Below are 11,433 nucleotides of genomic sequence, written 5' to 3' on the forward strand. Positions count from 1 at the left end.
ATGAAATGAAGAGGATTCTACATTTGAACAAATCTTACAATATTGGAAACTGGTACTTCTACCAGAACCACACAGTCATTAGGATATATGGCTGTGAATTGAACCCATTTAGGTTGCCAAGGTATGTCCCCATGAGGCTTTTCGCCTTAGAATATTTCAGGCAGTTTGGGAACTCAGATTACCTTCACTTTCAGAGTAGAAACAAGAAGTCACAATTGAAGGTAAGAAACCAGCTAGGTTCCTTCCTATATAACAGGAAAGAGGAAGGGTGGAAAGAGGCAGACAGCATCCTGGAAGGCCTCAGATTGCAGACCAGTTTTGAATGGATTCCCTATGACCCCAATCATTCTATCTCCCTCAGAAGAATTAGATACAAATTCGGCAACTATGCACATAAAAGACAACCTGAAATTGAACAGTATGCCAATGCACTAGATTGGGAAGAGGGTACACTAGTAGAACAAGTCACTAAGGAAGAATTACTTGAGAAAGAAGCTAGGAATGTGCAAAAAGAAGCTGACTTGGAAACTTGTGGACAGGTGCCCCTCTCCTACAGAAAGCAAATTGGAACAGCTGCTAAATCTTCAGCAGCACAGCAACAAACTACTGAGAAGACACCCCAGGCAGCAAGCAAAGACAAAGGAAAACAGGTGGAACAGCCACCTATATTGACAGAAGAACAAGTTGACACCTTGCTACAGCAGCAAGAAGAAATGGAACAGCAAGAACTGGGGCAGCAACAAGAAGAAGCACAGTCCAGTGAACAGCAGCCCTTGCAGCAGGAAAAGGGGACAGATCTACCTAGTTACACTGAGCAGCAGCCCCAAACAGAGGTGCCTCCCAGGACAGACACCAATGTAGACACCTCAGTCCTCCAAACACCACAGAAGGAGGACTTGACCAGGAAAAGGGAGAGAGAGACCCCCCACACCTCATCCTTCATCAGAGGAGAGAAGAGACAAAGACTGAATGACTCCCAAGAGGAGGACATAGCAGTAAGGCAAGCCATGGGCATGGGCCCACCCAGTGGAGAACTTTCGGCCAGCTCATCTCAGCGTGGACATGACATGACTATGGGAGGAGAGGTCAGCTCCTCCGGTCAACATAGAGAAGGGCAGTCAAGTATAAAGCAGCAATTCATTGACATCAAAAGGAGGAGTGATCCCATAAAAGTGCAGCTGTATAATCACTTGTTAAACCTAGCTCCTAGCAACCAGCAGAGACTCATGTCTGCTTTCGATGTGAGCGAAGGCAAAATGACAATGAGCCACTTCATGCCCACAACTTTGCATCCTCAGTCCACCTCGGACTATCTAAGAACCAACATGGAGGTTCTTGCCAAAGACATACACCCTATGGACAAGATTGAATTACATAAACAAACTGGTGAAATGGTGTATGCCTGCCTGGCAGATGAGACATTGGAGAACTACAAACTAAAGAGCAGCCTGGATAACACAGCTTCTCAGCTGGAATTAGAAAGAGCATCATCACAAGCCAAGGACAATAGGATCAAGTCCTTGGAAGAGGTAATTATAGATATAGGGCATGATCCTAAAGATGTCAAAGGCATCCAAGAACTCCTGAAGATAAGGGATGCAGACATGGCGGCCCTAAGAAAGAAAATCAAACTCCCGGCCACCATCCATCCACAAACAGATGAAGTTGCCCAGCAAAGGCAAGAAAAGGATACTACAGACCTGCTGGTATCCCTATACAAAGAGCTGGTTAGGACTCAAGACCAGCTAGGACAAACTGAAGCTGCAAAGGCAGCACTACAAGAAGCACTGAAGCAAAGAGAAGAGGGCCAACCCTCCCAGCCTCCTCCTGTGATAATAAATCTTGAGGAAGTCCCTCCAAAGACTACTCCTCCTCCTCAGCAAACAGAAGCTACAGCGCCATCCACAGCAACAACAACTACAACATCGGAACAGGCTACTAGTTTAGACATGCAAAAGTTGCAAGCTGAGATCCAAGCCATGGAATCTCAAATGAAAGAGCTGGATGAACTTAAGAAAACCTTGGCTAAGGTAAATGAAAAGTTTGACAAGAGCAAACAGAATGAGGCAGCCAAGGAGAGAGAGGTAAGAGCTCTTAAGAGGAGAATTGCTGAACTAGAGAAAGAGCTTGCACTAGAAAAAGTGACAGCTGAAATGAAAGCAGTGCTATGGAGCAACATTGGGCGGTCCATTGCCAACCAGTGGCAATATATTGAGACCATGGATGAGCAAATGGTGCTCATCACTAAAGCAAACAGAGAAGTACAGAGAGCCAGGGCAAGCCTTGGACACATGCCAGAAGCTGCCACTAGGATGATCAATATTCTGAACTATAAAACTAGCTCTCAATTAGCTGTCATGGGAATCACCAACAGGACAGAAACAATTGCTGTAGCCAAAAGAGTTATAACATTGAGGAACTTAGTTGGAACACTGGAGAGGAGGACACAGGATATGCAGACTGAAATCAACAGATTCCTGGAAAAATTCGTGGCACTACAGAACAGAGGCCTCCCCAGCATTTTAAGCAGTGTAGGAAGACTGCTCACCCTAGACAATTACAACAAGAGAATTGATGCCCATGCAGTAGCAGAGATTGCAAAACCGCCCAGCACTTCAGCAGACGCAGGGCCAGCAACCGGGCAGACTATGTATGACAGGGTGGAGAACCTATTTTTCCTCATGAATGAAGTTGAGCATCTGTTTGATACACCACCTAACTTCTTCAAATTCACAGAAGCAGATGAAACTCTAGGGGCAATCTTAGCACACCAACTGCCCACACAGGATGTCTGGAGAAATTTGTCACAGACAATTTTGTCAGGCCAGAATCAGTAGCGCTAATTCTCCAGGCAAATAAGCATACATGCGCAGGCACAATTTTGAAGAAAGATATCTACAAGGAAGAGGCAGAGGCTGAGCCAACTCAGCAGGACCATTGACTCACCACAAGCAGCAGTCACAATCACAGGTGAAAAGTCCAGGATACAGCGTACAAGCCTTAAAGACAGGTCTTCCAGCATTTATTCAGAATATCTCGACCGACTTAGCTATTCCCAAAGGCTAAAATATCTTCTGACAGAGCATTAAAATGCCTTTACTCTGTAATCAATGCTGTATTAAATTTTGGTCATAATATCTTAAGTAGTTGGTAAGAATGTACAATCTGAGATAACTCAAAACTCAGATATTTTGTAAATCACCGCAAGTATATATTCACCCTTCACAGCAGTTGAAGGGGTTGATGTAATTTTCTTTTGAGAACTCTCTCTTACTGTAATATTTTCAGAGAAGTAATACAAAGGAAGAATGGAATTTCCAAGGCGTGGTGTACTTTGATGTATTGTGGTGAAAGATGAATGTTACAGGATTCCAGGGTGTTGCATAAAACAATAAGTATTCTCAAATCTCTTTGTTATATGTTTTCGAGTCTTTTGTTCTCTTTTGTTGTTTAAATGTTTTACACTTGATAGCAAGGTGAAAGGATAGTTCCAGGACTTAACCCATGATTACCCTGGACTCAAACTGAGCTATTATACATGTTTTCCTCAGATACAGTAACAGAATTGTAATTCTTAATTGCTGCATTTCAAAACTGTGTCTTTTACTGTGATAGGCATTCTCAGGGATTCAATTTTTGCCCCTGAGACCTCTGTCTTTTCCTCTTAAACCTGTCTGTTGGGAATACATAAACAATAAGTGAAAATTCTTAAATGCTTTCACTGTTTGTGTTACCTGTTTCCAGTCATTTAATCAAAAATCTGTTCTATTAAGCACTCAAATGGCCTTGTAAGTTCCATCTTTCATCTCAAAGTTTCAAACACATATAGCCACAGACTCCATTGCCCAATGGTACTCAACTTCTCTGAAAACTACATCACTGGAATCTAAAAGGAGTTTCATCAACCAAAACATAAACAAAACCTGTGCATAATAGCTAGCCTAAAACCCTATCATAAACAGTTACAAATCATAAAGAGAGAGCCCTCTCTGATCACAGTTTGGCTAGAAACAGTGATCCAAAGATTGGTTAGTGGTTACCCCGGCCGTATTCCCTTGGGAGTCATAGGGAACAACCTGGGTGATAACAATTTCCATACTCGGCAGCCCTTCTAACTTAAGCACCCAACAAACACAATGATTTCAAACAATGTCACATTTATATACTGTTAAAAACTTGCAAACTAATGCATATGGGATTGGAAAATCACACAATACCTAACTGAACGTCTTAGGACATGGAGAGCTCGAGAGCGACTACATAATTCTATCTTGAGACCTTTAAATGTTTAATAAATTTTTGACTAATTCCGAAGTGACTTATTCATTGAGATTCATGGCAATAACCATCTTTATGGATTGAAAATGCAATTGTTTTAAAAATGGATAAATAGATTTCGTAAAAAAAAGAGTAGAGAGGTTTATTTTACATTTTACAGCCAAGTATTATGTATAAGAATGTATATCCATCATTAAAATTGAAATTTTGTTCACATTGGTGAAAATAAAAAAATCTATTTAAATATCTATACAAAACATTTAAATAACGTAGGCTCAAAAAAAAAAAATTGCACATGAAGAAATTAGATCCCTCTTGGTTCATGTTAGATACATATTTAAGATGGATCTATTCTAGTTTTTTAAGTTGGTCATAATTTTAACTTTTGTACTCGGAGGTTGTTGCTTCTACATTTTCAAACTGTAATATCCTTAATAGAAAATCAACAGTAGATACCAAAAGCAATGAACTTGGAACAATGATAAAATGACGTAACAATGGTCACAAATGAAACCAACATGACAATCTAGGCCATTATATTAAAGCATGGATTTGAGTACATAAAATGAGATGAAACAATGGAACCTAGGTTTGGTAAGCAAGCTAAGAAAAACCCAAAAATATGTTGTTGACCCAAGTAATAGAGAACTCAAAATGGTGATGTTGTTGGCCTAGTGAATAAACCACTACTAGTTAACTACTAGAATGACAAATTCCAACCTTAATACTACTCGAATTAGCTTGAAACTTCACCCACAGACTCCTCTCCAAAACCCCACAAAAACCTAGGAAGGGTTGGTCCGCTCCCTAGCAGTGAAGAAGCTCTCTAGCTAGTGTGAATGGTCCAATTGTCCAATTGGTGCGTACCACTACCAAAATCCTCTACTGGAAGTAGCCCCCACTTCGCAACTAAAAAAACTCCCAATTTATCTTAAATTTTCCTTCGGAAAGCTCAAATTCTTCAGTTGAAGAAGCTCTCAATCTGCCCAACATGTATGCCTACATAAGCTTCCTCTAGTGAGGCCCACGTGCTGTAAAAAAATGATGAATTCAGCCCCCAGAAAAGATCCCCAAACAACACGGAAAATTATCACAAAAATCCTCCTTCTCCAACAAGAGGACGACCCCTGCAAGTTTCCCTACTAATCTTCTCTATAGCCTGCACATTGGTCAAGTCAAATTCCCTCCCATGTTGAGGAATGCACAATGCACCAAAATTGTTAAATGTTATGCTTAGGTGAAGTCTCGTTATGGACTCCTCATATTTTCCAGCTAGGGACACACTGAAGGTTCTCTGAAACCAACTTGGATTTCATCTGAAACTTTTGTGCTCAACAACATTGCAACTCCTGCGCTGAACAACACAAAGAGATGTGAAATTCTGAAGTGTAATAGAAAAAGATAATGTGGAGTGCCCCCTTTTTTCCTCCGTAAATTCATGGGCCCATGCACCCTCCTTGGTGGCCCCCACTTTCCCACCAAAAAATCGCTCCCCCTCGAGGAGTGTGAATTTCTCCCATGTGGCCCACAATTTGAGCATGGGACCCACTCCACCCATATCTCCTAAGTCCAAAAATGCCAAAATTGTTCCAAAATCCTGTGCCTCTTTTCCCAAGGGACAAAATGGGCTAAAAATTATACTTCTAGAAATCTTACGGGATAGGGGATATTACAATCCTCCCCACTAAAATTTTCTTGTCCTTAAGCAACTACACTGTTGGGTGTTGTAGTACTCGCTCTCCTTCCCATGTAACATCCTCCAAAGGAAAGTCTTTCCACCTAATAAGGAACTCCTTGATAACCTTGTTCCCGAGCTTCCTCTCTCACACCTCCAAGACGTCTTTAGGAACCATTACCAAATGCCGCTCATCATCAAGTGGTGGTAGCTCCATGGTAGTTGTCACTTGCTACCCCAGCGCATTCTTCAGGTAGGACACATGAAATACATTTTGCACTTTGCTACTTAGGGGAAGCTCTAGCTCGTATGACACCTCCCTGATGTGTCGTATCACCCTGTAAGGTTCATTAAGGCAGGGCTTGATCTTCTTAGCCCCCTTCTATTTTAATGTCAATTATTGGTATGGTTGTAGGCATAGGTAGAATAATTCTACCACCTCAAATTTCCTCTTTATCTAGTGGCGGTTTGCATACATCTTGTGTTAATTATGAGCTATCCGCAAGGTGTCCTTGAGAGCCTTGAGGATCACTTGCCTCTCTTGGATCCAATCATTTGCCCATGTGGCTCTGCTATCCCGAAACACCAAATCAGCAAATGATAAAGCCTCATAGCCATAGAGCACTCTAAAGGGTGTCATCCCAATAGACATGTGATATGTCATGTTGTAGTAGTAATCCCCAAAATGAAGCCATTTAACTCATGACCATTGTTGACCTATCACATAGTTGTGTACGTAACCCTCTAGTCATCCATTCACTATCTTTGTCAGCTCATTGATTTGAGAGTGGTAGCTAGTGTTGGGTGTAAGGCCGATACCCACTAGTCTAAAGGGCTCTTTCCAAAAGCTCCCAATGAACTCGTTGTCCCTATCACTCATGATGGTTTTAGGGAGCCAATGCAACATGAACACCTCCCTAAAAGAGACTTTGGCCACCTGCGCTTATGAGTACCTGTTTGGAATAGTGAAAAACTGAGCGAACTTGTTTAACCTATCTACCACAACATATATATAGTCTCGCCCCTGACCAACTAGAAGTCTGGTGATGAAGTCCATGGAGATACTCTCCCACTTTTGCTCTAGAATAGGAAGAGGCTAAAGAAACCCAACTAGTTATGTGTTCTCCACCTTGTTTCTTTGACATGTGTTACACTCCTGCACGTACCTCAAGATATCACCCTTGAGGCCTCTCCATGTAAATTTCTCCCTGACAAACTTGTAGGTTTTGAGAAACCCAGGATGTCCTATAATAGGTGAATTATGGGCTTCTCACATGATTTTCTTCCACATCTAAGACTCTGGCACCAAATAAATCATGTTCTTGTAGTAGATCACTCATCATAACCCTGTACCTGTCATCCCCAAAAGATACATCTAGAATCTCACATGTTTGATGATCCTTGGAGTACTCCACCAAAAGTTGTGCTTTCCAATCTTAGGTGATGTCCGTGAGAAATATTGTCGTGAGCCTCCTGGAAAGCACATCAACCACTACATTATGTTTCCCCTTGACATACTTTATCTCAAAATCACACGTCTGGGTCCTGCTAAGCCACTTTTGCTTCCTATCATTAAGCTCTCTCCGGTTTAGGAAGAACTGCAAGCTATTATGGTCTATCTTCACCCCTGAATTGGTTCCCCACTAGGTATTGTCTGAATTTGGTCAAGGCATGCATGATGTCCAATATCCCCTTATCATAAATGTAGTACAATATCTCATATTCACAAAGCTTCTGAATCTCATAGGTGATGGGATGACTCCCTACATCAAGGCTACTTAAATGCCCTCCCCTGAGGCATAACACTTTAGTACAAAGGGCTGTGAAAAATTGGGCAATGGTAATATGGGGCATGAAATCAGCACTACATTGAGGCATTAAAAAGCCTCTTTTTCCTCTACTGACCACTCAAAAAACCCCTTCTTCATGATATATATAAGGTGTGTTTCCAACTAAGAGAATCCTCTCACAAATCGTTTGCAATAAGTGAAAATTCCCAAAAACCCCTCAACTCTGTCACACTCCTAGGAATCAGCCAATATAGGAGAGCCCAAACCTCCCTTAATGCACCCAAAATCCCTCCTCTCCAATCACATGGCCCAATTAAATCATCTTTGTGAGGCCAAAATCACACTTGGACCTCTTCACATGGAATTGTTTCTCCTCCAAGATCCTCAACATCTCTAAGTGTTGCAATGATCCTCCCACGTCCTACTGTAAATCAAGATATTTTCAAAGAATACCAGTACATATCTGCACAACTACTTGGGGAACATGTCATTCATGTAAGAATGGAAGGTGTTCAGTGTGTTGGTTAGCCCAAAGGGCATAACCAGAAACTCAAAGTGCCCATAGTGACACCAGAAGGTTGCCTTTGGGATGTCATGCTCTCTCACCCAAATTTGAGGGTAACCTAAGTGAAAGTCTATTTTGGAGAAATATTGGGCTCCCCTCAAATCATCTATCAACTCATTTATCATTTGGATTGGGTACCTATTCTTTAGTTTCCTCTTGTTGAGAGCTCAATAATCAATGCACATGCAGAGAGTCGTATCCTTCTTCTTCACCAACACCACATAAAAAGAAAAATGATTTGAACTTGGCCTGATGTGGTCCAAGGCTAACAACTCTTGAATGGATCTCTTTATCTCATCCTGGTATGCCTTGGATGTCTATAAGGGTTGGTGTTAACTTCCTGAACCCCTTCCTCTAGCTCAATAATATGCTCAAACCCCCTTTCTAGGGGATAGAGTAAAGGAATGTCTCCAAAAACTACCTGATTTCTTTGTAAGACTGAACATTAATATGTCCAGATGATGTTGTCATGTCTGAGCCCTTGTCCCTATCTCCAAAATCTTGTGATCCACTGCCCATGCTATATCTCCCTATCATAGGGCTGCCTCCATCCTATTGGTTGTCACTATCTTATGTGGGTAGTAGTGCATGCCCCTCAACACCACATTCTTCCCATCAGACCTCATTAACTCCATCTCCATCGTAGAGTGATCTATATTATAGAGCCCAATCGAATATAGCCACTACATACCCAACATCATGTTGGTGTCTAGTACCTTTACCACAAAGAAGTCATCGATGACTATGTAATTCCCCATCATCAACTTCATCTTGGGGATCATCCTGGTGCACTCTATGGTCTAGTTCCCTAGTATTAGAACTAAAAATCCCTCAAAATTCTATGTGTCTAACCCCCTCTACTCTACCAATTGTGCAACTATAAAGTTGTGGGTTTCCCCACCATCAACCAGAACAATCACCCTCTATCCCAAAATAATTCCCCTAATCTGCATGGTGTGGTATCTAGGAATACCTGTAAGTGAAGCAATGATTCCCCCTTTTGAACCCTAATGATTTGGCTCCTCTCCTTCATCTTGGTTCTCCTCCTCTTGTATTAGCTCCCATTCACCCTCCTCCATAGGATCACTATAGAAAAACACCTCAATATAGTGAGACTTTCCCTTAGAACATTTGCACCCAGGTGCCCAAGGCTCCCGACATGTGAAGCACATTTTCCTCCTACATAGATACCTCTTGGCATCATCATCTAACTTTCCCAGTCCTATCCACTCCTTGTGAGGATGCTTGGTGTCCTTACCCTTCTAAGGAATGAACTGGGAGGGAATTTGGTCATAGGGACACTATCCAACATGTCCCTAGTCTCGGTAATCCCATCCTACAAAGTGGTGGTATTGTAAGCCCTCACCCATCCATGCAATGGCTTTGTCAGCCCCTCAACGAATAGTTAATCAATCTCTCCTCTGAGATATCTAACACCATCATGACTAACCTCTAGAGTTATGAAATGCACACCTATGCACCACCAATATTTCTTATTCATGTCAACTCCTTGAAATGTAGCTTTGGGTCATGTTGGTGGTGCTGTAAATCCTTCAACCAAGGGGGCCTACCTGATATGAATTCCCAATTAGACCTCAAACTATTTCGAGTAGAAGCCCCAACTGGAAATATGGTTGGTTGCCATTGCTCTTAGGAATCTTCCTTGGCTGCAATTATTAACATAAGAGGTTATACAAACATTCTTTAAAACAAGCAAGTAGGCATACAATTGCGATGTATATAAGGTATTTTCACGCCAAGGAAAGAAAGAGTGAGCCTCTAGAAGAAACTCAATAGTATTATCCTAAAAGATACACAAGAGCATAAGAGGATCGTTAGTTAACTTGGAAAGTAGTTCACATGAGAACATCTATCATAAAAGCAAGTAACAATGCACATTCAAAAAGATACATACTAAAGCCAATGAAATAGTTCATTTTCATTAGTATGTGTTAACATGAACATACATCGCAAACAATGAAAGAATAGTCTCACAATCATTCACGATATATGCCTAAAAGTGTGCCAAATCTGAGAGCTTCATATATTAAGTGAAAGTGCCAATATATACAAGTACAATGCTGCCACACTCACCCCAATAGTGGAACATTAAGTCACTACTTTCTCCTCCAAAGAAAGATATTCTCTCTTATGCCAAGCTAGTGAAGCCAAGGTGAAGAGTTTAAGTCCCAAAAGTCCCTTGGCTTGATTTATGAGGGTTTATTTATAAAAAATGAGGTGACTCTCCACCACCCGTGTGAATCTTGACCTACCTCATGACTCTTGAGCTTCTACTATGACTTTTCAGATTCTTACATGACCTTTGAGATTCCATATGACTCTAGAATTATTTAGTGACTCTTCATATTCCATGTGGGACCCTTGGTCCTCCACACATTTACATTTACTCATTTTGAGAATTACAACAATTACATTCCATAAATTATGTAGCAAGAAAAAATGGGACATATAACATTGTGACAACACTTGTACAAGGCATGACTTGGAAATGATGATATGGAACTTGATGATGATGTGACAATTCCAAGTCGTTCCCTTTACTGCTTTGACTTTGACTTCTTCATGATAGATCTTTTCTTCTTCTTTATATTCATTTTCCAAAGGATCTGGGTCTAAATCAGAACCTTCCAAGTTAGCCTCTTCTTCTTGATCCAATATTCCTTCGTGTTATTCATGATGGTTTTTCCTCTGTTCCTTCTTCACAAGTACTCTCCTGCAGCCTCTCCTTGGTGGTCTCTCTTAAGCATTACCCTATCATGTTGCGATGATGATACTTGCAGATGAAGCCCACTCACTACAAGTCAACATTAGTCCAAAAACCATTTATTCTACCACCTCTTACTCATGGAATATGTTGATTTTAATGAGCCAACATGCAATGGTGTTCAGAGTAGGAGGTTGGGAATTGCTTAGTTGAGGGATATAGGAACTCAAAGAAGCCACACTGTTGACTAGAACTACAAAATGCATAGTGCAAGAGGGCTTGAAAGGTCTTCTTGCAAAATGAGGGAGTCCAAGAGGCAAGGTACTAAGCTTGTTGACTGATGAAGTACAGTTAGGAGTGCTCAAGAAGGAAGGAAACATGGATTGCATAGTTGGGAATC

General features: G+C 41.2%; 1 pseudogene; it reads right to left on the reverse strand.

Annotated features, from left to right (window-relative positions):
- Positions 1-8,827, reverse strand: part of LOC149211879 (aspartic proteinase-like protein 1) — a 71,824-nt pseudogene extending 62,997 nt beyond the window's left edge.
- Between the last annotated feature and the right edge of the window lie 2,606 nt (positions 8,828-11,433).

Source organism: Pinus tabuliformis, chromosome 1_1, assembly GCF_031772625.1.
Source record: "Pinus tabuliformis cultivar Carrire ecotype Pingquan chromosome 1_1, CPIR1, whole genome shotgun sequence".
NCBI classification, from domain to species: Eukaryota; Viridiplantae; Streptophyta; class Pinopsida; order Pinales; family Pinaceae; genus Pinus; species Pinus tabuliformis.